Source organism: Rattus norvegicus, chromosome 5, assembly GCF_021556685.1.
Source record: "Rattus norvegicus strain SHRSP/BbbUtx chromosome 5, alternate assembly SHRSP_T2T, whole genome shotgun sequence".
Lineage (NCBI taxonomy): Eukaryota > Metazoa > Chordata > Mammalia > Rodentia > Muridae > Rattus > Rattus norvegicus.
Window position 1 is genome coordinate 8,779,481 of NC_141538.1, and position 22,431 is coordinate 8,801,911.

At 40.4% G+C, this 22,431-nt stretch overlaps 1 non-coding gene across 1 annotated transcript; it reads right to left on the reverse strand.

Annotated features, from left to right (window-relative positions):
• Positions 1 to 1,121: 1,121 nt before the first annotated feature.
• Positions 1,122 to 1,251, reverse strand: LOC120103307 (small nucleolar RNA SNORA17). The gene has a single exon (XR_015621593.1). It is a non-coding gene; the product is annotated as a small nucleolar RNA SNORA17 (small nucleolar RNA).
• Between the last annotated feature and the right edge of the window lie 21,180 nt (positions 1,252 to 22,431).

The following is a 22,431-nucleotide window of genomic DNA, read 5'->3' on the forward strand; positions in this document are numbered from 1 at the left end:
GTAGATGTTGGGGTGGGGTAACTCATAGCCCTGGATCTGTCCTGAGAGGTGCCTGAGTCCACAGGTTCTTGCCCTCATGCTCTCAGAGCCAGCTCACCAGCAACTCCTGCTACCAGGGCCAGCTCTGTCCCGCTGCCCAGGAAAGTGCAGGGCCCATTCTCCTGAGTGTTTTAGCAGATAAAGGTCAGTTCTCCTGTTTGCCATAGATGGTGAGGGATGAGGGAGGGGATCGTCTCTTCCTGGCCTGCACCCCTGCCTAGCAAACAAGACTGCCTGCTCTCCTATACACACATCCTTGGGGCCTTATCCACAACCCTCACATTAGGACCAGCTCTACTGTGCTGTCTAGGTAAGGTACAGGGAGGGCCCACAATCCTGAGTGATGGAGTAGGCAAAGGGCAGGGACAGTTTTCCCACTCTGATGATTGTGGGACCAGCTCTCCCATATTTGTGTCCTGACATGGGTTAATCCTTGCAAAGTACAGGCCTCTTTCCAAGACCACAGTTGGCTGAGTGGGGTCATCTCTCCTGTTCTCATGCCGCCAGGGCCAGTTCTCCCAGGATGCATAGACAGGCCTCAGACATCACATGTTCCTGGAGGACAACCCAGACCACATAGCCCCAGTGGCAGCACAGGCCATGGACCCACCATGGTCCCAGATGGGATCACAGGCTACTCACATCAGGCTGTTCCTCACTACCCTCATCACTACCCTCGAGTCTCCAGTTCTGCCTGTCTTCAAGGTGGTCCCATCCTTCCGTTTCTCTTTCTCTTCCACTTCTCCACCACTTACTTGGTCCTCTTAGAGGTGCCTGAGGTCTCTGAGTGTCCAAGATTGTCTTAGGAGTGCTATACCTCACTTGTGCATTATGGTACCTGGCTGGCGGTCTTCTCAATCTAGCTCCCTGCCCAGACCCCATGGTGCCAGTCTGGTGGTCATCGGTGGTCATTCTTGCCTGGTCCCATGTGATGGTCCTCTATCTTAGCTTACTCTTGCTTGTGGCCCTCAGATGCAGGTGGATGAATTGTTTCCAGCTTGCTCCCAGTCCTGGGAGCCGTCAGGGCCTGGGTGGCTTCAAACTAGTGGTCTCCCCAGGCTCTCTGTTTTCAGAGAAAGTTGAATATCAGATGTTCATAGGTCAGATGTTCATAGGCAGAGCACTGAGCATGGACATAGCTTCTCTCCTTTCTGCTACCAACTGACACACATGTGACAGAGCAGCCACACCTGCAATGTTTCTAAGAGCAGGTCTATGAATTAATAAAAAAAAAAACAAAACCTCTTTTTGACAGCTAACACAGAAGATATTTAAAAATTCGTTGGAAACTAAGTTAAATTTTCATTTTTTTAACTACATATTTGATGATGTTGAAAACTGGTGGCTTGTTGGTTTGAGTATGTGCTATTTGGAAGATAAATGTTTATAGCCAGAGTTTTTGTGTCTCGAGAAACTAAAAAGATTAGATATGAGAGAGTTATCCTTTTGGTAAACGCTGACACTGCATTATACTACATTTAGTGCCCAAGTAGTATATTAACAAAGTGCTATTACTGGTACTGTAGAGATAGGTCTAGATGGGCTCAACTACAGCAAACTTGGTTGCTCGGCAACCAACCAATGTCTTTAATGATGTTTAACTCTTTTTGAAATGGGAGGCTACTATGTAGCCCAGGTGGTCTGTGACTGTGGTTATCTTGCCTCAGTCTTCTATGCTCTGAAATTGCACCAGACTCACTTATGTTAGGGTTTTTTGTTTGTTTGCTTGTTTTTTACATATAAGATTTGAGTAATTCTCAAAATTCAAGTTTTTACAGTTTATTCTTTTTTGGTATAGTTCTTTGCGTATTACTATATTAGAAATAGTATCTGTACTTCATCCAGATATTTTCAGATTCCTGAGAGGCACTTAGGTTTGGTTTATGATCTACAGGAGATATGCCTATTCCTGGGACTCCCCGTCTCTGCTTCCCAACTGCTGTGGTCATAGGTAGACTTTTCATTAGGTGTTCGAATATTATATAATACTATTATATAATATTCAAATATTATAATAAACACCATGGCTGAAACCAACCTGAGGAGGAAAGGGTTTATTTCATCTTACAACTGTCAGGTCATACTACATCACCAAGGGGAATCAGGGTAAGATTCTAGAGGCCAGAACTAGAGTAGAAGCACTGAAGAAGCGTTACATATTGGCTTGTTAAGTTTATTTTCATGTAAGTCTCTGAAACACCTACCCACAATGGCCTTCCCACATCAATCACCCATCAGAAGAATGCCATTACAGGCTTGCCTACATGTCAATGTTATGGAGGTGTTTTCTCAATTAAGGTTCTTTTAACTTAGGAGTCACTACTGTGAAAAACGACTAGCCGTTGTGATCAAGCATCCAGCTTTTATGTGGGATTTTGGAGGGCTAGATGGCCAGTCACATTGCCTCTGAGATGGGGAAGCAGAAGGAAATGAATGCAATGCTCTACTCTCTTTGTTATTTTGCTGGGGAACCAAGTCTATAGAATGGTGGCAATACCCACTTTTGGGTCCTCTCACCTCAGATAACCCATTCTAGAAACTTCTTCACAGACATGCTCTAAAGTCTGTCTCCTCCTGGGTGATTCTAGGTCATGTCAAACTGTCACTCAACATAACAATCCTCTAAGGAAAAGCTCTTGTTTTTCCAGACAAGGTAAGCTAGTCCCAGAACCACAAACACAATGGACTCAAAATGAGATACATTTTTTTGAATATAAATAACTCCAAATTCTCAGACAAATGAATTTAATTTCTCTTAATGGTTTCATTCTTCATGCTTAGACCTGTTAACATTCAAAAGATAAAGGAGAAAATTGGGGAACTCTTTATTTTCACTGGCCATTGAAGAGATGGTCGCCTAAAACTGAAGCTTTTAACCTAGCACAGGCAGTTATATCCCTGTTCAGCTTCTGCTCTGTGTACTTTTTGAAATTGCGTCTTGTTTTTTCCCAGGGCATTTCTTACTCTTACTATGCGCTTGGATGGGAAGATCTCCAAATCCATTATCCCAGTTCTGATCAGTTGGAGCTAGGTAGTGATTGGTTTAGGGTTGGGTAAAGTACAAAAGCTGATACTTAGTCTGGTAATATTCAGGAAGTTTTGAAAATCACCCTGCTAGGAAGAGTTTGCTGGAGAATGGGGGCCACAATAGAGTTTTTATTGTTTTAAATTTTTTTACATCATCATTATTATTATTACTATTATAATTATTATTATTATTATTATTTGAGACTAATGCTACAGCCTGTATGTATATATTATATATATATATATATGACACACAGACACATACACACACACGCACACACACATGTGTGTGCGTGTGCGTGTGCGTGTGTGTGTGTGTGTGTGTGTGTGTGTGTGATTTATTAGAATGGCTGTGGTCCAGCTAATCAAACAGAAGCTGGCTGACAATAGAAAGTTCAAGAATCTAATAGTAAGCATTAAAGCAAGGCAAAGGTAAGCAGGCAAAGATAAAAGGCTTCTTTCTTCTATTTCTTTATAGGCTTCTGAATGAAGGTGTGTCTTCCTGCCTCAAGATCCAAAATAAAGGCATGTATTCTCTTACCTCAAAGGTCTGGATCAGAACTGTATCTACCTATTTGGAACAAAAAGAATAGCCGTCACACATGTTATCAGGGAACTCTTGCCACACACTCGTAATGGGGACTAGACTATTGCTGCCGAGAGTTCAGACAATACAGATGATTCTGTATTGTATGCGTTGTACTCTTATCTTTTGCAAAAAGTGGCATTACAGGCCCCTGACCTGTGTAGGCTCTCAGACCTTAGCACAACTGACTCTATGATGAAAGTACCATGCAGGCATAACATTCAGCATGTAGACAATACTACTTGCTAAAATGGAAACAAAGGCCTAATCCATGAAAGTCATAGTTCGGGAAAAGTTTCCAAGTGTTTTTTGTCTTCTGTAGTTCCACTTCTGGCTAAATGTTCTTATTAATTGAAGTATGTCAACCCAGAATGTGTGTGTGTGTGTGTGTGTGTGTGTGTGTGTCTGTGTGTGTGTGTGTGTGTGTGTGTGTGTACGCGCGCATGCGTGCTTAAAAGCTCACTGTGAGGTGAGAAAGGCTCAGGGCTTCACTGGAATCCCAAACACCCACTGTAGTCATCCACTGGCTAATAAAGACTTCTATTGGCTTAAACCATGTCCAAGCAGTCTGCTCTGATAGAGAGATACCCCACAACACTGTCTTCATTATAAGTCTTTGTATCATGGTTTATTCAAGTTAAGAATTAATTTTTGAAGCAGCATTTTCCCTCACAAATTTAAATCAGCTTTTCTTTTTCTTTTTTCTGTGTGTTGGGGGTGTCCAAACTGTTAATAATATTCTGGGTGAGGAATTGCTTGATATCTGTAAGATTGTGTCCTAGACTAGGCATGTGTCTTTATGTTACAACATGTGATTACAATTCAGGAGTACCTAGGTTCCACCTCAAATGTGTGCATACACAAACACATACATACATACACAAACACTTATATACACATACACGCCACACACACACACACACACACACGCACATGCACACACACGACACATACACACCACACACACACACACACACACACACGGACACGCACACACACATGTGTGTGCATGTGTGTGTGTATGTGTCTGTGTGTCATATATATATATAATATATACATACACCTGAAAGAATTGTCCCACCACTGCCAGGGCCCTTATTTTCTGGTTGGGTTCTTCCCTCTTGAATGCTAGCACGGTCCTTTGGATGGTGCTCATTTATAAAACAGTTTATTTATGAAGACTCCAAAATGGGCTTTTGTGCTCACACAGAGGAAGTGGCTCTTTGGAGAGTAATGCTTGATTACTTGTTCTGTGAGAGCAAAGTTTTTCATTTCCACAAAAAAGAATTTTTAGGCTGTTTGTGAAATTTCTTTCAGAACCTCAATACTTGGGAACTCCCCAATGTAATTTGTAGGAAGTTTAAGAGTAAGTACCAAGCTTGCAGAGACAAACAAACAAACAAACAAACAAGCAAACAAACACACGTTCGCAGCAAGTCACTGGGAGGTAGAACCATCTCACTGGACAGTATCTAGAAAGGAGGAAGCAGCCACTGTGACGCACAGGCTCAGAGTCAGATGCATGGTCTTACCTTACCTGGCTCCTTTTCTCTTCTTAGTTTAGGGTTCTGTTTGCTTGGGTCTTTCTGCAGCCTTGGAACAGAGTAAGTTACAGGACGGGCAGTGATCAAGAGTAAAGATAAACAAGGAGGCATGAACTCAAATGCTTCTCCACCCCCACCCTCCTCCAGCACCTCCAGTTCTTAGGCTTCCTTCTTCTCCTTTTTCTCCTTGCCTCCTTTGTGAGACATGTCATGTCACCCCAGGCTGCTCCCAAACTCTTGGGCTTAAGAGATTCTACTGTCTGGGCCTTCTGAACTAAGATTATGGGTTTCTCCTAAACGTACAGGAACCCCTGATCCTTTTTACTTCAAACTCATGTCTTACTATACATCTTCCTCAACAGTAGACATGTTTAGAAAAAAAATTAAACCTAAGTGGTTCATTACTTAGTGTGTACAGAAGTAGCATTTGTAAATTTTTTTATTGAAAATATTTTTGTATATAATATATTTTGACCACAGTTTCCCCTCCCTCATCTCCCTGATACTCCTCACTCATCCAACTCCATTCCTTCTTTCCCTGGGAAACAGGCAAACAAACAAACAAACAAACAAACAAATCAAATCAGAATTTTTTAAGAAGGAAAAGAATGAGAAATCTGCACGCTTACACACACACACACACACACACACACACACACACACACACACACACACACACACACACACAAACACACACCCTAAAACAAAACACCTAAATTAGAAACCATATAAGCAAAAGACCAGTAAGGTAAAATACCATTGAGTTTATTCTGTTGGTCATCTGGGCATGGGACCTGCCCTTAAGTGTGGGTTTTCTACCCAGTGAGACTCCATTGGAGAAAACTAATTTTTCTTTTGCAAGCAGTTGTCAACTGAGGACAGCCTCTTAGTTAAATGGAAACTTGTATCTACTTCCTTGTCTCAGTACTGGGACACCATTTGTCTTGGACCTGTGCATGTTGCCACAGTCTCTGTGAGTTCACAGTGTGTGTTAGCCCTGTTTTGTCTGGAAGATGCTGTGTCCTTGGTGTCACCCATCCTTTCTAGTGCAGCAGTTTCCCCAGCTCCTCTTCTGCCCTAGTTCCTGAGTCCTGAGGGGAGCGGTTGTTATTTTTATCCTTACCTTATCAGAAGAAAAAGAAAACTCTATTTACAACAGGGTTCTTATGTTTATTTATTTACAGAAAAGATTTTTTTTTTTGTAATAAGCAAAGGCGAGGTTTATTACGGAGATCTATTACGGAGATCTCCGAGCCGACACGTATCGTACAGAAAAGATCTTAAGCAAGAGGAAGATTGCATGTAAAGATTGATTATAAAATGAAGAAATAGAACTTTCAGTTCCTACCCAAGAAAATGGTATAGTTAATTTTGAGTGAACTAGAAACATACAATAATATGTATAATTTGATTAACCTAAGAAGTAGATGATTTGCCAAGGAGAAATTAACTAGTATTAGTCTCTTCCAGTTGTTTTATTTTTTTGTGAACTATATTAACTTACTTGGTTAAAATTCATCCTAAAGGGGTATCTTTGATTGATAGTCCAGATAAGGGCTTCTTTTATTTTTTATAATTTTTTGGGATTAATTTTGGTGTGTTTTTTCTCCCCTTTCTATTGAAAATAAATCTTTTCCTCACATAATATATCCTGTTTATGGTTTCCTCTCCCTCTATTCCTTAGAAGGAGTTCCTCCTTCTTCCCCATCATGATCCACTTCCTGTCTTCTCTCACTATAAAGCAATCAGGCTTCTAATGGATAATAATAAAATATAGCAACATAAAATAAGACAAAAACTATCATGTTGGAGTTAGAAAAGACAAACAAACAGAAGAAAAAGAGCACAAAAGAAGGCACTAGGAATCCCATAAAAACACTAAATGGAAAGCCATAGTATGTACTTGCTGAGGACTTGGAGCAAACCTGGGCAGGCAGACCCTGTGTACACTGCATCGGTCTCTGAGAGTTCATATGGGCTTTGATCATTGATTTAGAGGACCTTGTTTTCTTGTCCTCCAAACCCTCTGGCACTTAGTGTCTTTTCATCTCTTTTGTTTTGGGGTTCCCAGAGCTCTGAGGGAAGGGATTTAATGGAGACATCCTATTTAGGGATGAGTGTTCCTAGGTCTTTCCTTCTACATAAGTCTGTCTGTGAGTCTCTGAATTTGTTCCCAACTACTGAAGGAGGAAGCTTCTCTAATGATGAGCAAGGGACTGACCTATGAGTATAGCATAATGTCATTAGGAGCTATTTATTGCCCTAACACTTATTATTATTAATTATTATTATCATCATCATCATTATTATTTGAGTTTACCCTCTATCCCTGGGCTATATAGTCTTGGTTACCTAAGCAGTATTGCATTCGAGATCCGTCTTGTAGAATAGGCCTTCAGTCAAACAGTGTTTGTGCCACCATTGTCATAGCATATCTTACAGTTAGGACATCATTGTAGATCAAAGGATTTATGGATGGGTTGGTGTTTATATTTCTCTTTTAGTAGCATGTAGAGTGCTTTACTAATCCAAAGACACTAGAATGTAGGGGTGAAGGCTATATGTAGTCACCAATTGGACCTCTTATGTTCAACGAGTATAGGAGTGCTGTCTTCAGCAACAGGGTCTTGTTGTCTTTTGTGGGACACAGAAGCCTGGGTTGTTTGGAGATTCCCACAAGACCAGGGAGACTTTTCAGTTAGTAGGCAAACCTTACTAATGTCAAATGTAATTCTTCAGACTAAGTGTAAATAAACACAGATGCAAAATCAATGAGCTGAAGAGCCCAGGAAAGAACCCAGATTTCCTTGGTCATGTACATATTCTACCAACTGACTCACATTCCTTGTTGAGTGCCTTCCTTCTAAGTAAGGTTTGGCTTGGTCATGTGACTTGCCCTAATTTATGTTATGTGAACAAGTACAGTGCACAGCACGTTTAGCATGAGTTTCAAATGGGCATCATCTGGCTAGTCCTTTCCATGTCTACCACCTGCCATTGAAATAGCAAATGCCAGCTCTCCACAGTTCCTAGAATAAGATACACACAGAGCCAGTTTAAATCTGTAGGGGTTACCAAAGTCACAGAAATCCCAGTTCACTTTTTGATCTCTGAGTGAAAAACACTTTCTATTTTTATCCAGTAAGTCCTGATTGGATGTCTGGAACTAGCCACGTATTATATTCACTCAAGACCTGTTTGGTGTTATTGAGCATCCAGACACCGTCTTTAATCGCAAGACCAATTCCTCAGAGATGACTCATGGTTTATCTATTCCCTGTTCAGCTATGTGGGGTATACCAAAGGTGGGGTGGCTCTTAGCAGCACTGGCCAGTGGGGACCAAGGCCTAAGCTTTCTGAAGCATAGGAAGCCCTACCTAAACAAGAAGCTTCAGTGGATATTGTACAAGTGATATTCAAAATGAGTTGTAAGATAGTAAAAAAATTCTTTCATAAACCAGAAAGAACAAAAACAAAGATCATTAACCACAGAGAGGAAAGAATGAATTAATTTCCACCTTCTCCATAGAAAATATTACAAAACCATATAAAGAATCTTCTGAAGAGCAAGCAGCGAAAGTATAGAAGGAAGATCCCAGAGGCGTATCTGTTAACTGACAGTAATGCTAAAGGATGACACTTCATGATAGTCCAGGATTTGCCAGCTTTAACATTTAGTTTCACATGTCTTTCTTTGTTTTGTTTTTCTCTTTTACTCCCTTCCTCTCTCTTTCCCTTTTCTATCCCCCATCTTCTTGTTTGTTTATTGTTAGAGAGGGGGTCATATTTAGAGTCCAGGATGGTCTCAAATTCATTATGTAGCCTGGACTCTGAACTCATGATCCTCCTGCCTCTGGCTCCTGGGTGCTGGGATATAGGTGTGTATCACTGTGTCTGTCCTTTGAGTACTTCCTTTGATATTCTAAAGAAACTCTCAATGTCATCTAATCTTCTTTTTCTCATTATTTTTCTTAAAGGCAAACGACAAAGTTGTACCAAGATATGAGTCCTGAAACCAAGGCAGTTATTTTGAGTGATGAGGGGATCGTCTGAAACTGCCAGCATCACTGTTAAGGTGACTGCACATGGCGCTGGTTCTACAGATGGCAGTGCAATGGATGACGCTCATTCTTAGCCTGAGTCAGTAAACAGATTACATTTGAAGTTTTGCTGAATTTCCAATTTGCTTGGTAAATTTTAAAAATGATTTGTCCGTTTTATTTTCTATGTTTTGATGTTGTGCCCACATGTATGTATGTCTGGTGCCTGCAAAGTTCAGATGTCATTAGGGTCCTTGGAACTGGAGTTAGGCATGATTTTGAGACACTATATGGGTGCTGAGAACTGAACCCAGGTCTTTTGCAAGAGCAACAAGTACTCTTTAGCACCAAGACATCTCTCTAGCTCCTGTTTTTTGATTTGTTTTTGTTGTTCTTCAATTTTTTGAGTCAGGGTCTTATTATGTATCCTTCACTGTCCGGGAACACACTCTATAGACTATGTTGATATCAAACTGAATTTTTGATTTTTGGCCCAATAAGCTCATATAATTATATAAATGAGTATGATTTTGATGGTTATCACTTGCAATATAAAAAACTTAATGGAAATAGTAGAGTATGGAGCACATAAATGTAACATTCTAAAATATTATTCTTTCTTTCCATTCCTCTGTCTCAGTGTACTCTCAGATGCTCATGAGTCCCCACCTGAACTATAAAACTAGCACTCCTGCTCTCAAAACTCAGCTTCTGAGCCTCGATGGCCAAACACAAAGGGCTAGCAGGAATACTGTCTTCTCTCTCATGGGGTTTATGAAGATCACGTAAGGTCAGACGTCTAGTCTTTATCACACGGTAAGTGATCACAAACTTCCTCCTTAATTTTTCTTTCTGTTTTTAAAAATGCCTAATCCTCTTTGTGTCTTTTTCTACTAGTCTTCTTCTTCTACTAGGTTTCAAAACAACCTCACTTGTTGTGGATGAAATGTGAAATCATTTCATATGGTTTTCAAAGCCTTTCACACTGTTACTGTTTGGATATGAAATGCCCTCTAATGTATCATGTGTTAAGACATGATCTCCTATGCAGCAGTGTTTGCATAAGGGATACTTCGGGAGGGGATTAGATCCTAAGGGCCCCGATTTTAACAATGTACTAATCCATTGATAAGGTCATAGCTTAATAGGTTATTTGGTGGTGCTCCAAACTAGGAGGTGACCTGTTTGGAGAAAACAGATCATTGAGGACATACCTTGACATCAGATTCTGTCTCTGGCCTACCTTCAGCACCATTTCCTCTCCTGCTTACCACTCTGAGGTGACCAGTATTGCCCACCAGGCATTCCCCTCTATGCTTGTCTTATGGCCATAGACGTGATGAGGCTACTCAGGCAACTGGGAACTGAAACCTCTGACACCATGAGGTAAATGAGTCTTTCTTTAAAATTGGTTTCAGGTGTCATCACAGTGACCAAAGCTGCCTGACAGACATCCCGGGTTCTTCTCCACTTCATGTACACTCAGAAAAGTTTGCTGTTTCACGAACACACTGGACACTTCATGTCTTAATCGCTGTGCTCTTTGTAAGGTAGGCGCTTTCTTCTCTTTGCCTCTCAGAATCCCTTCAGCGCATAGCCTGCTGGCTCCGTAGTCCCTTGTGAACTCTCCAAGCTCAATTTCTACCCCTCCACAGTGCTACTGCACTTTTTGCCTTTGTTTCAGCCCAGCATTTATTTTATTTCTCCTTTTTAAGAGGTGATGCTTACAAGATGTCTTCTTCTTAGTCTGCAGGCTCCCCAAAGGCTTCTACTTCTCCTTTGGTGTTTTCTCCCCCTAGACCCTGCATGATATGAGAAGTCTAGCTTGCTGGTTCTCCTTAAAGGAATTACCTGGCCCAAACAGATAACTCTGAATACTCCACTTCTTCCTCATTTTAAGTCTTTAATTCTGAACCAGGCTTCTTCAAATTATCCCTGTTCTGGTTCTTTCTGGAATAACAGCCCCAACCCCCACCTCGTTTTCTCACTTCTTTCAATACCTTTTTGTTGAGCACTGTCAAAGTGTTGAAAACATGGGACTAAAAGGGCAGACTAGGTAGTCTCCACTTGCATAATGTTCTTATTTTGGTTTAGGTGGGATCATGGGCATAGAAAAGAAGCACTCAAGAAATCAACTGAAGGAGAAAAATCTCAGAGCATGATAAAATATGGAAGGATAAAATATGTGAGGAGACACGACAGAAAGTGATATGGTAAGGATGGGCAGGAATTGAGTAGTGAATCCGTTGGTCACTGGAAACCAGAATTCTGGTCGATCTGTCACCTTCCCTTGAGGCAATGCTGTGGTGATGCCAGAAGCCTAACAGGTTACTTTATACAGATGTTGATGTGTCATTACTGCCTGAGAAATAGACTGGGGCTTTGCTTTAAAGCTGTGGCTTCTTTGATACATTACTTTATAACACATACAGTATTTTCTTGCTAAAATCAAATTAATCATAAATCATGTCTTCCTTTCTGGGTAGACAAGATTTTGAATTCTTTTTTGAAAAATGCTTTCTGTGTATGGGTTTTGCCTGCATGGATCTCTCTGTGACTGTGTATATGTGTGTGCTGCTCATGCCCTAGAGGGCTAGCAGCGTGCATTAGATGTCTTGGAACTTGAGTATCTGTGGTTTGTGAATGACAGTGCAGGTTCTGAGAATTGCACCCTGAGCCTTTGGAAGGGCAGCAAGTACTCTTAACCACTGATCCATCTCTCCAGCCCCATAATTTGAAATATTCTAATATTACTATTTTTTATTTCTTCCTGAAATCATTAACATTTCAGAATCAGTTTGTGTGTACAAGTGATACATACTCATTAATTTGTCCCCATCCTCACAAAGGCATTTCAGACACATTTGCTTGTGTTTCTAGCATGTAGCCTTACGTCATGCCTGACGTTTGTATTTCAAGATCTTTTGGTGTGTCGCTCTCTAAACAGGATTTTTCTCCCTGCAAAAATGTGCATATGTGATTATTAGAATCTTAATGTGTTTTTGCAGTTTCTTGCCTCCCCTTTCAACTTTGTCATCTATGGTAAAAGGAAACTGGGTAAATGTAGTGAAGACGCTTCACCACAGACTTTTAGAAATGGATATATATATATATATATATATATATATATATATATATATATATATGTATATATATATACACTTGATAATGGAGCATCACAAATTATAGCATCTTGGAAATGAAAAGGCCACAGAAAGGTCATCTGCCTTATCCTCCTCCATCTCAACAGGTCTGTGCTTCTCATTACAGATAGCTGAGAATCTGTCTTAATTCTGAAGCCATCCTAGGAATGCAACCTTACCAGCTCTGTCCTTATTGCTAATGGGAGGCATCCATCACAGTGGAGACTCTGCCTAAAGGGCACCTGATTTCCTCATACTGAAGTTATTCCAATTTCCTCTACATATGTCTTCATTGAGAACTGCTAAAGATCCCTGTTGACCAACTGCTTTTGAGAGTGAACACTGAAGTAGATAGATGAGTAATACGGCTCTTAGAACAGTGTCTGCCTCCCAACAGACTCTTAAAGTACACTGCAGCAATATCATGACTACAGAGGGGGACAGTGAGATCTTCGTTCCTTGTGTTGATAAAGAAACTTTAAGTGGTCTATGGAGTAATTTCTTTGATTGCCTGAGGTGTGGATTTGGGTGTTGTATACAAAGTGTGTATCTTGAGTCAGTGAAGTGCTTGGTTGCGGGACACATGGCAGAGGACAGAGGGCTAGATGGTATGGAGTACTTGTGCTGACTTTCGCTTTCTCTGCAATGTTGCCTGTGAGCTCTTTGAGGGCAGGCACCCCATTTAACTAGTTTTGGGTCCCTGGTACTAAGGCTGAGGCTAGTACTCAGCACTAAAACATACAATACAAATTAATTGAATGTTAGTTATTTTGTTACGTAACAAAACATTGGTATGCTGTATGAGTGTTACTTATACATTTCTGTATTTTAAAAAAGGCCTTGAACATATCTTTCTTAACCTCTCCTATTCTCTTTCATTTGGCCAGAGAGTTCTCCGCTACCCCCTCTGAAAGTACTCCCCATCACCTAGAGTACTTGTGACTTATAAAGACACATGGCTTATAACTTCACTGATGCTTATGAAGGGTTCTGATAGTCTCTGCTCTTTGCAGGTATTTTCTGACACTAGTGTGTGTCACGAGAAAGCACAAAGCTGTTTTGTCCAGTCAGAGTCAGCCATTTCTGCAACTCTTAGCCTTGATCAGGGGCCTCATTAGATCCCTTTCCCAGTGTTATGTTCTAATGCAGTGCTCAGGGGTGCTACAGTCTATCCTGAGAAGCCTTTCTGTGAGGTATATGGACAAGACAGCATGGGAGGAAGGGAGGGAGGGACACATGCAGCTGTGTTTCCAGCACTTTGCCATCCTGCACTCATCTGAGTCGCACTGTTAAACCCATCTGTTTACACGAAGTTGAACATGGGAGAAGGTGGAGAAGGGAGGGAACGCATTCTTATTTTAGTTCTTTCAGAGCCATGCTATTATGCCCTTCCCGCCTCCATCTTTTTTGTTTCCCAAACCATGCCTTCCCCGTGCAATCATTTTCTAAGGTTGAGGAGGAGCAGGGGATGAACAGGATATCGAGAAGGGACCACATGTGAAAAATCTGCATTCAACTATGTTTTCTTTCATTTTTCTTAGGTAGAGCTCTAAGAGAGGATGACCTCCTAGTCATTTTTTTTTTGTCTTACTCTGTTTTCACTGAAACTGAAACTAGAGAGAGAGAGAGAGAGAGAGAGAGAGAGAGAGAGAGAGAGAGAGAGAGAATATTGCGATGAGGGTGGTGGACAAAACAGAGACAAAGAGACTTTTATTGGGAGATTTATAATTTCTTAATGTGAACAGATCATGCACTCTGGGTGCCAACTCTTGAGGATGACTGTAAGTACTTTATCCAGCTGTGTTGGGTGGTGTTGTCAAATTTGAAGGATGTGGGTATAGTGGACTTGATGGGAACCCCTGTTTCCTTCATCTGTGACACTTAACTCTGAAAGAACACCATTAATTCCCTTTTCTTGTCCAATTCCCAGAATCTACTATGGAATCACTCTACACCAGCTCCAACCTCTCATGTTCACACACATGTGGCCATGAGCTTTCTTCCCTTTTAAACCAAGTGGCAACTATAGTGGCAATCACTCCTGCGTACTGACCTGTGTCTTTTGCCATTTTAGGAAGATTGGGTGGTAGTTTCTGAGCTAGGAAGACAGAGGGACTATTCGGGGTGTGATGTCACACCCAGGGCTCCCCCTGTCTGCACTATTCTTCTCCTGTCTCTTCCTCATGCAGAAGGAGGTTGGAGAGATCAGGCTTTCTGTAATTATGTTTGAGCTAGGGGCATAAGTCCACTGGCAATTTATTTACTTAAAGTTTATGGCTATCTTATTAAGTCAACATGTGCAAGTGTCTTTGACAAATAAAAGCAGAGCAGAGCCATTTTCCTGTGGAGATGTGCAATTTCTTAGAAGGCATCATTTTTGTAAACTTTAGGTTATTAAGTAATAGTTTTTAAGGTGAAAGACTCTGATAAGCTTCCCAAATAGCATATTAACAAACAAAACAAAGTTCTTGTCTTTGATGAAAAGGCAGCACAACAAACAAGATACAGTATAACCTGAATGGTTAGTGTACATGAAGCCTGGGTTCCAATCCTGGATTTCCTAGCTGGTGCCCCCAAGCAAGGTACTTGACTTCTTTCTGCCCTGACTTTCTTGTCTATAAAATGGGGATGATGATAATACATTATGAAGAGTAAATGATAAAATCAGTGTATGGTAAGTACTATGAATGTCTCTCATTTTGTTAACCTCTTACTTTGGAGAATCTGAATGGGTAGAAAGTCCTTTCATTTACTCAATGTGGAGGGCCGCCCCCACATTCTCCATTGTATGATGGTGCCGATATCCGGCAGGATGCACCTAGTAAAAAGGCAATACGCAAGCGCCTGGTAAATTCCTCACTCAGGGGGACACGTATGCTGTGGTACGTCATCTGGCATGTTTGGCAGCGACCAGCCAGAGAGTGACACGTCCTAGGCGAGGATAGTTTCCTATATAAGGGATGGTTTTTCCTTACTCGGGGTCTCTGTATTGTAAGCTTATGCTCTCGCTCTCAAGATGCATTAAAGCTTTTCTGCAGGAGGATCCTTTGTGTCCCGCGTCATTCTTGCTGGCAAGAAGTAGCATGGGACAATTCAAGTGGTGAAAATATAAGGATTCCCCTTCAAAACTAAGAATTTTAAGATGATACCATTAGGCATCACTACATTGTGGGTGTGGAGACTTTCTGGGGGGCTGCTTCAGGTCACATACCCATGAAGCTGGTGCTGGGTCCAGAATGAAGGCCTAATTTACCCATAGGGACTATCTTGAATTGACTGTAGGACAGATAGCAGTGGGACACTATCTCAAAGACTTTTGATTACTTTACCCCAGAGTTTTAGCAAGGTTGTCTGAATTAGATTTAAAATAAATTCTTTTAAATTGTGTGTGTGTGTGTGTGTGTGTGTGTGTGTGTGTGTGTGTACACGCACATGGACATGTGAGTGCGGGTGATTGATCCCCTGGAGGTAGAGTTACAGGTGAGCTGCCCACCATGGATATTGGAAGCTGAGCTTGGGTTCTCTGTTAGAGCAGGAAGAACCGTAACCACTGAGCCATTTCTCCAGGATCTGCACTGAGTTTTTAAAATGTACAAGGCAAGTGACATTTGCCTGTCATCTTTGTAAAAGAATTGCTTTGCAAAGAAGAATGAAGTGCTTTCTTTGAGTGGCAGAAGATCCAGATCCCATCCACCCTGGACTTGAGACCATTTCCCAGTTCTCTAAAAACCATCTGCCTGAAGGTGACAATGAGGTGTGAGGCTTCCATGGGCTGGGGGGAAGGCATTCGTGCCATGCTTAATGTTCATGTGGTTTCATGCAGAGAACTGAAATGACACATGATTCATTTACACATTTATTTTCTATCTCACGTATTCTACCAGACTGAAATGGAGAACAATGTTGGCAATTTTATAGACATTTGACATGAACAAGTATTCTGATGTTGAACAATTGTACAGACTACTACATGCAGAGAAGTCTGCTGATTGGTGCAGAATTACTGAATAGATCAGCAAAGTATAAATACAAAATCATGTTTTTTTAATGAAGTTAAAATGCAGCAGATATAGGGACATAGATACAAACACCATTAAATGGGGAAAAGGCATTGTATTAATGGTGCAGGATGGACAGCCAAACAAACAGGCATATGCTAAACCACATCCTGTTTACAGAACTGAAACGAAAACATCTTGTTAGCAAATATAGTGGAATAAAGCATGTAGAGGCAGATGAGAGAGACAAGACGTAGCCACTTATGCACGTGCTTTAGCTTCTGGCGAGAATCCATGTGGAAAGCCAACAGGGTACAGGATGACAGGAGCAGACAAGACAGGGTCACTCTTTGGGAAATCTTAACACAAAATGCTGACTGTGCTTCTTCTTCTCTCCTGCAGCATTCAGAGCTTTTCTAGACTAATGTGACAACCCTCTAGGACGTTGACGTCAGTAATGGAGTGACGGACCATGCACTGTAGCTACAAACCTAGTGATGCGTATAGCGCCAAGCTACGAAGTTGTTACTTAATATGCACATCTAGGAGCACTTAAAGAACTCCTCATTTAGTATTTGATTTCTCACACTTTACTTCTTAGATTTACAAAAATACTTTTGAGTATTTTTTAACCCAGGGGATGCTTAGGGACCTTCATTAAAACAATTAAAATCTTTATAACATGAGAGAAAAAGAATGGGATGTTTATTAATAATTATATAGAGAAACCATCCAAGATTGTCCCCAATAAGGCTGTTTGTATGCATTAATTAAACAGTGCTAAACACTTTCATCATAATTTTTCAGAAAATTAATTTAATCTTCACAGAGTTGTCCTGAGTTTAACAATAAGCTTATAATCCTTAAATCTTGAATTAATAACTTTTGCAAGTTAAGCAATTAAAATTGAAAAACAAATGACTGGTAAACCAAGGGAGGAAAGCCCAGGAGATAATTTAGGATCCCCTCCTAAACACACAAGGGCCTGTGTGTGCCCTCCCCAAACCAGTCATTTTCCACAAACACATTCTGTGTGTGTTAACTCCCCCATTTAATACCTTCATATATTAGCAGTGCTGTTTTTCCCGCCATCTTCTTTCATTTTCCCCTCCTCCTTTACCCCATCCCCTTCCCTAAATGCTAGAACCTAAATGCCTATAATCATTAATTTTGCAGATATCTAAATTGGTTAGTGTTGGGTTTGATCCCACGGCCCTTCATGCACTAGGCAGTGCTTCAACACCGAGTTTACCCACACCCAGTCACATCTGAGGACAGTGCAGTCATTGACCTGTTCTTTTTTTTTTTTTTTCCAGAGCTGAGGACTGAACCCAGGGCCTTGCACTTGCTAGGCAAGCGCTCTACCACTGAGCTAAATCCCCAACCCCTCGTTGACCTGTTCTAACAGCTAAAGTTTGTCAGGCAAAATCTCACCACAGGGCCCTTCTTGTATTTTACATATAATAGAGACAGGCCTATATTGACAACAGAAGAGAATTTGAACAATTATATGGGAAATTTAGTAGATATTTTTCTTTAGTTACTAGGCAACATTTTAAAACTGAATTACTAGACATAGCTTGACTATGTAGATATGATACAGATATGTTTATTGCAAGTCTGAAAAAAATACTTAAAAACACTGTGTCAGCATTTGTGGCAAAGAACGCAGGGGTGAAGGTGACTTGCACAGTGCGCCGTTTGGATTACAGTGTCATTGCATTGCCTCAGACCTTGTGGACTTGACGTTGAATAAGCAGATTATAGCTGTGTTTGTACCATAGCCTATGTACAGGACACCACAGGACACCACAGCTGAGGTGTTGGCATAGGAAGATGAGACGGCCACAGTGGCAGCTTTAAAATGTAGCAGACATACAACTGTGTGCATGGAAGTTTTGTATAAGCTACATAGAGTATCGTATACTTCAACCTGTTTGGGCAGCATAATTTTCTGTTTGAATACTATTTAATAAACTAGGAACTTTATTGTTGGGAACAGAGGAACACAGTACCCATTAGGCTATAACTAAACAGTGAGACGATCTAAACTGTCATGCAATTATGATTTAGAACATTAATTATTCTTTTAAGCATTATAATGAGTTGAAAGCCCAAACTAAGTAGTGTATTATAAAATTACTAGGCAACCCCCACAAAGAGCTGCCATCTCCCCAAAGCCACAACCAACCAAATATCTCCAAAATAATCACCCCAAGCCAATTAAACAAACAAAAATTCATTAAAATTAAAGTAGGGTTTGTTTTCAGTTTTCCAGTGATGGCTACCAGATCCTCTGAGAATGAAGTTTTACTGTATCTTGGAAATTCTTTTGTAGATTCAGTAGGAGAGCTGCAGGGCTAGCTTAACTTTAGGATCAGAGTTAGCACAGTCTGGTTCCACAGTGGTCAGCCTGCTTTGGATGAGGTTGCTGCAGTGTGTCAGGCTGAGTGTACAGAGTGTTGTGCTGTATGGCATCCACTGGTCATCATTCATTGTCACAAGATGTGGGGGTTCATCTCAGTTTCATAACCCAGCATTTTAAAGACATTGACATGAAAAATTAGCCCCCTCGGAATCACATTTTGATCAGTAAGATTTAACATTAGAATAGGCAAAGCAAAAGTCTCTGATGACATCTGCACTGATGACAGATTATACTTTAGATTTTTAAGACAAAATCATTTAATGAGGAAACACGTGTTTAATGCCAAAGCCCTTGTACTCACAAAATAGTTGACAAAGGGCCAGTTATTTTAACTATGCAAATAAACTGGCTGTGAACCAATCACGAAATGGATCCACAGGCTTGCAGATATGTAAAACAGGAAAACACACTACTGTGTTGAATGTTCCCAAGATGATGATGTAAGCATAAATTTATGGTAACAGAAAAATGTAACAGACTCAGACAATGAAGTGAAATCATTGAGGAAGCTGTTTTCCTCAAGAAGAAATTGACACTCGCCTATTGAATGCTAAAATTTAAGGCAATTAGGTTAAAAATGTAGTACTAGCTTTCATAGTATGCTATTGTTAAGATAATATCCCTCTTGAAAACAACATAGGGTATATATATATATATACACACATATATATATATATATATCTTAACAAATAAAATGCATTACATTTTATATAACAGTGGGTTTTAATTGAACACACATACAAAGTTACAGAAGAATCTGGGAGCTCAGTATTGCAGACACAAGTGTGACTCGAACCATTTCCTTTGGAATTATTTTTTTAAATTGCATATCTACTACTTGTCCAACAGTAAACCTGGCATTTACCTATTTTCCATCTCATTTAAGTTATAATAGCCTTTAAAAATCTACATATTTATAGTAAAATATGTAATATTTATTTCACATTGTTATCTAAAGATGCTTTTTACATGAAATAAAAAATTAAAATTCCAATCCATATATGAATTCCTTATAATAAGATGTATGACAGGTATGAGCTTCTCTGTATGGCTTTCTTTCCACCCTAGCATCTTTTGTTAAGATTTTGTATGGATGGCTATTGGAGTTTTGTCCCAGAACTATATGAAAACTTACCCAAATCCAAGTTTTCCCTGATTAAAATGTATATTACTATAGAAAATGAAAAAGATGTATTGGTATGTTCCTTTTGGCCTATTGTCCTGAAAATAGACCCACCCTTTGGCTAAACACATATTTAGTAGAAAGATTTGCATTTGAGATGGTTGCCTTGGGAAATGTTAGTGAATTTGGTCCCATATTCCTCAACAACTCAGCTATTTCCTTTCAAGTTTTAAAGCTTGGTAGAGACTTAAAAACACTTCATTTTGTCTATGAGTATACCTCAGCCTATGTGCAACTCAGAGCACATAATTAGCAGGGCAAGGGTCCAAGCTTGACCACAGTACTGCTGCTCAAACTGTACTTTTTGTTACTCCTAAGGAAAGAAACTGTCAAATCACGTTTTTTTCTGTATTGAGACAGTGTCCCCTTGGCCTCTAAGCCTTCTGGCTTTAGTTTTATTGTTAATGGCACATCTGTCCCTGCTTTTGATGTGATGCTTGTGCACTCTAAGCAGGTGGGCCCTGGGGAAGGACCCCTTGTATGTGCTGGAGAGTCAGGGGAGGACTTAAAACTCAGAGGAAGCAAGATCTGAGACATGATGACAGAATCTGTCCTTTCAAACCGGGATAGGGAAGCCTGGAAAGAGGAAAGGGAGAGACAGGGATGGGGAAGGCCACATAGTTTCAACACATTCCAGGCATAGTAGGTAATAATAAATTATCCAATAATCTCTCCCTTCAAACCCTCCATTTTTTCTATGAATCCTCTTCTCCTCAAATAAAGCATAACAAGCAAGCAAATAATCTATAAGCAATAGTAGAAAATAAAATATTTCATTGAAAGCAAGGTGCTAAGCGCACACACAGCTATTATATAGCTAAATTAAAGCCACTGAGCTAATGCCACCACATATTTGCCACATTTTCACTTTTGAATCTTTATGGTTTAAGATATACCTCTTTAAAGCTGCATATATTTGCAACTTGATTGTTGTGTGATAAACCTAATGCTTTGTGAGGTGCAGATTTCTCTTTTTTTTTCTCTATTTGATTTTGAGCTGAATTAAAATAATTTTACTAATTCTTCATTGCAATTTTAGTAGTATATATATTTTTATTATTTCTGGTGACAGCATTCCTGTTGAGTAAGTAATTTTGGTTAATATTAGTAATTTTTCCTTTTGAGTCTATTTTCCTTAAAAAAAAAACTTCCCAATTTTAATCAAATATAGTGATTTGTATAAAACTTGCAGGCAAAAAAAAAAGGCGTAACTCATCTGCTTCAAATAAAAATGTTGGCTGCGGGTCTGGAGAGATGGCTCAGTGCTTAAGAGCACTGACTGCTCTTCCAGAGGTCCTGAGTTCAGATCCCAGCAAGTATATGGTGACTCACGACCATCTGTAATGGGATCCAATGCCCTCTTCTGGTGTGTCTGAAGACAACGACAGTGTACTTATATATAATAAATAAACAGACCTTTAAAAAAAAGAAAGAAAGAAAATGTTGGCTGCATCTTGCTTTAAGAGTGATTTGGCTACCGTGGAATTTCTGGCCAGCATAGATATAGCAGTCTATATCTATGGGGAGTTTAGAAGATACTCCCTTCTCTACCAGGGTCACATAAGGAGCTGCATCATAGTCTTCCAGTAGAAGGTATATGAAAATAGTTGTTGAGGACCAAGAAGCCAGCACTGTCTGTACACCCATTACTACCCCCACCCCACTAGTCTGAGTTATTGTCTAGACTCCCACAGTGGCAGCGATGTCAAAGTGACACACACTGTACAGTCCAGCACAGATATGGAGCATTAATCATGATGTAGACAACCGAGATTTTTTGTAATTTGGGGCATCACGTGGGGTGCCCTGAAAGCATAGTGTACAGGGTCACAAGTGCAGGGTCCCAAACACAGAGGGGAAGCAAAAAGAAAAAGGAGTTGTGGGGTTGGGGATTTAGCTCAGCGGTAGAGCACTTGCCTAGCAAGCACAAGGCCCTGGGTTCGGACCCCAGCTCCAAAAAAAAAAAAAAAAAAAAAAAAGAAAAAGAAAAAAGAAAAGAAAAAGGAGTTGTGAACACAGGAATGCCTGGCCCTCGTTGCTTCTGACTGCATGCAGGGGACATGTGCACTGTGAAGGGCAGAGAACTTGTCCTTACTCCTGGTTACCAACCCCCTTTCTGTGCAAATAGAATCTCACCCTTTGCAGAATACATGGACTTGGGAAGGAATGGTGGCAGGGATCTAGGGGTGGGACTGAAGGGCCTTGACTGCTATATCTATGTACAATTTTCAAATTATTTTTCCCTGCACTGAGCAGCAAAGGAGACCTAAGCTGAAGGCAGGAGGGTGGATATTGTGATACACCTCTGAGCCTTTTGTCTCTCGTTGTCATGTGTCGTCATTCTGAGAGGCTATTGTTCTGCCTTGTTATGCTGCCTCAAATCTGTTTCAGTTTGAAAAACATGAAAAGTAACTGTAAGAAAAACTCTCCCACCATCTTGTTG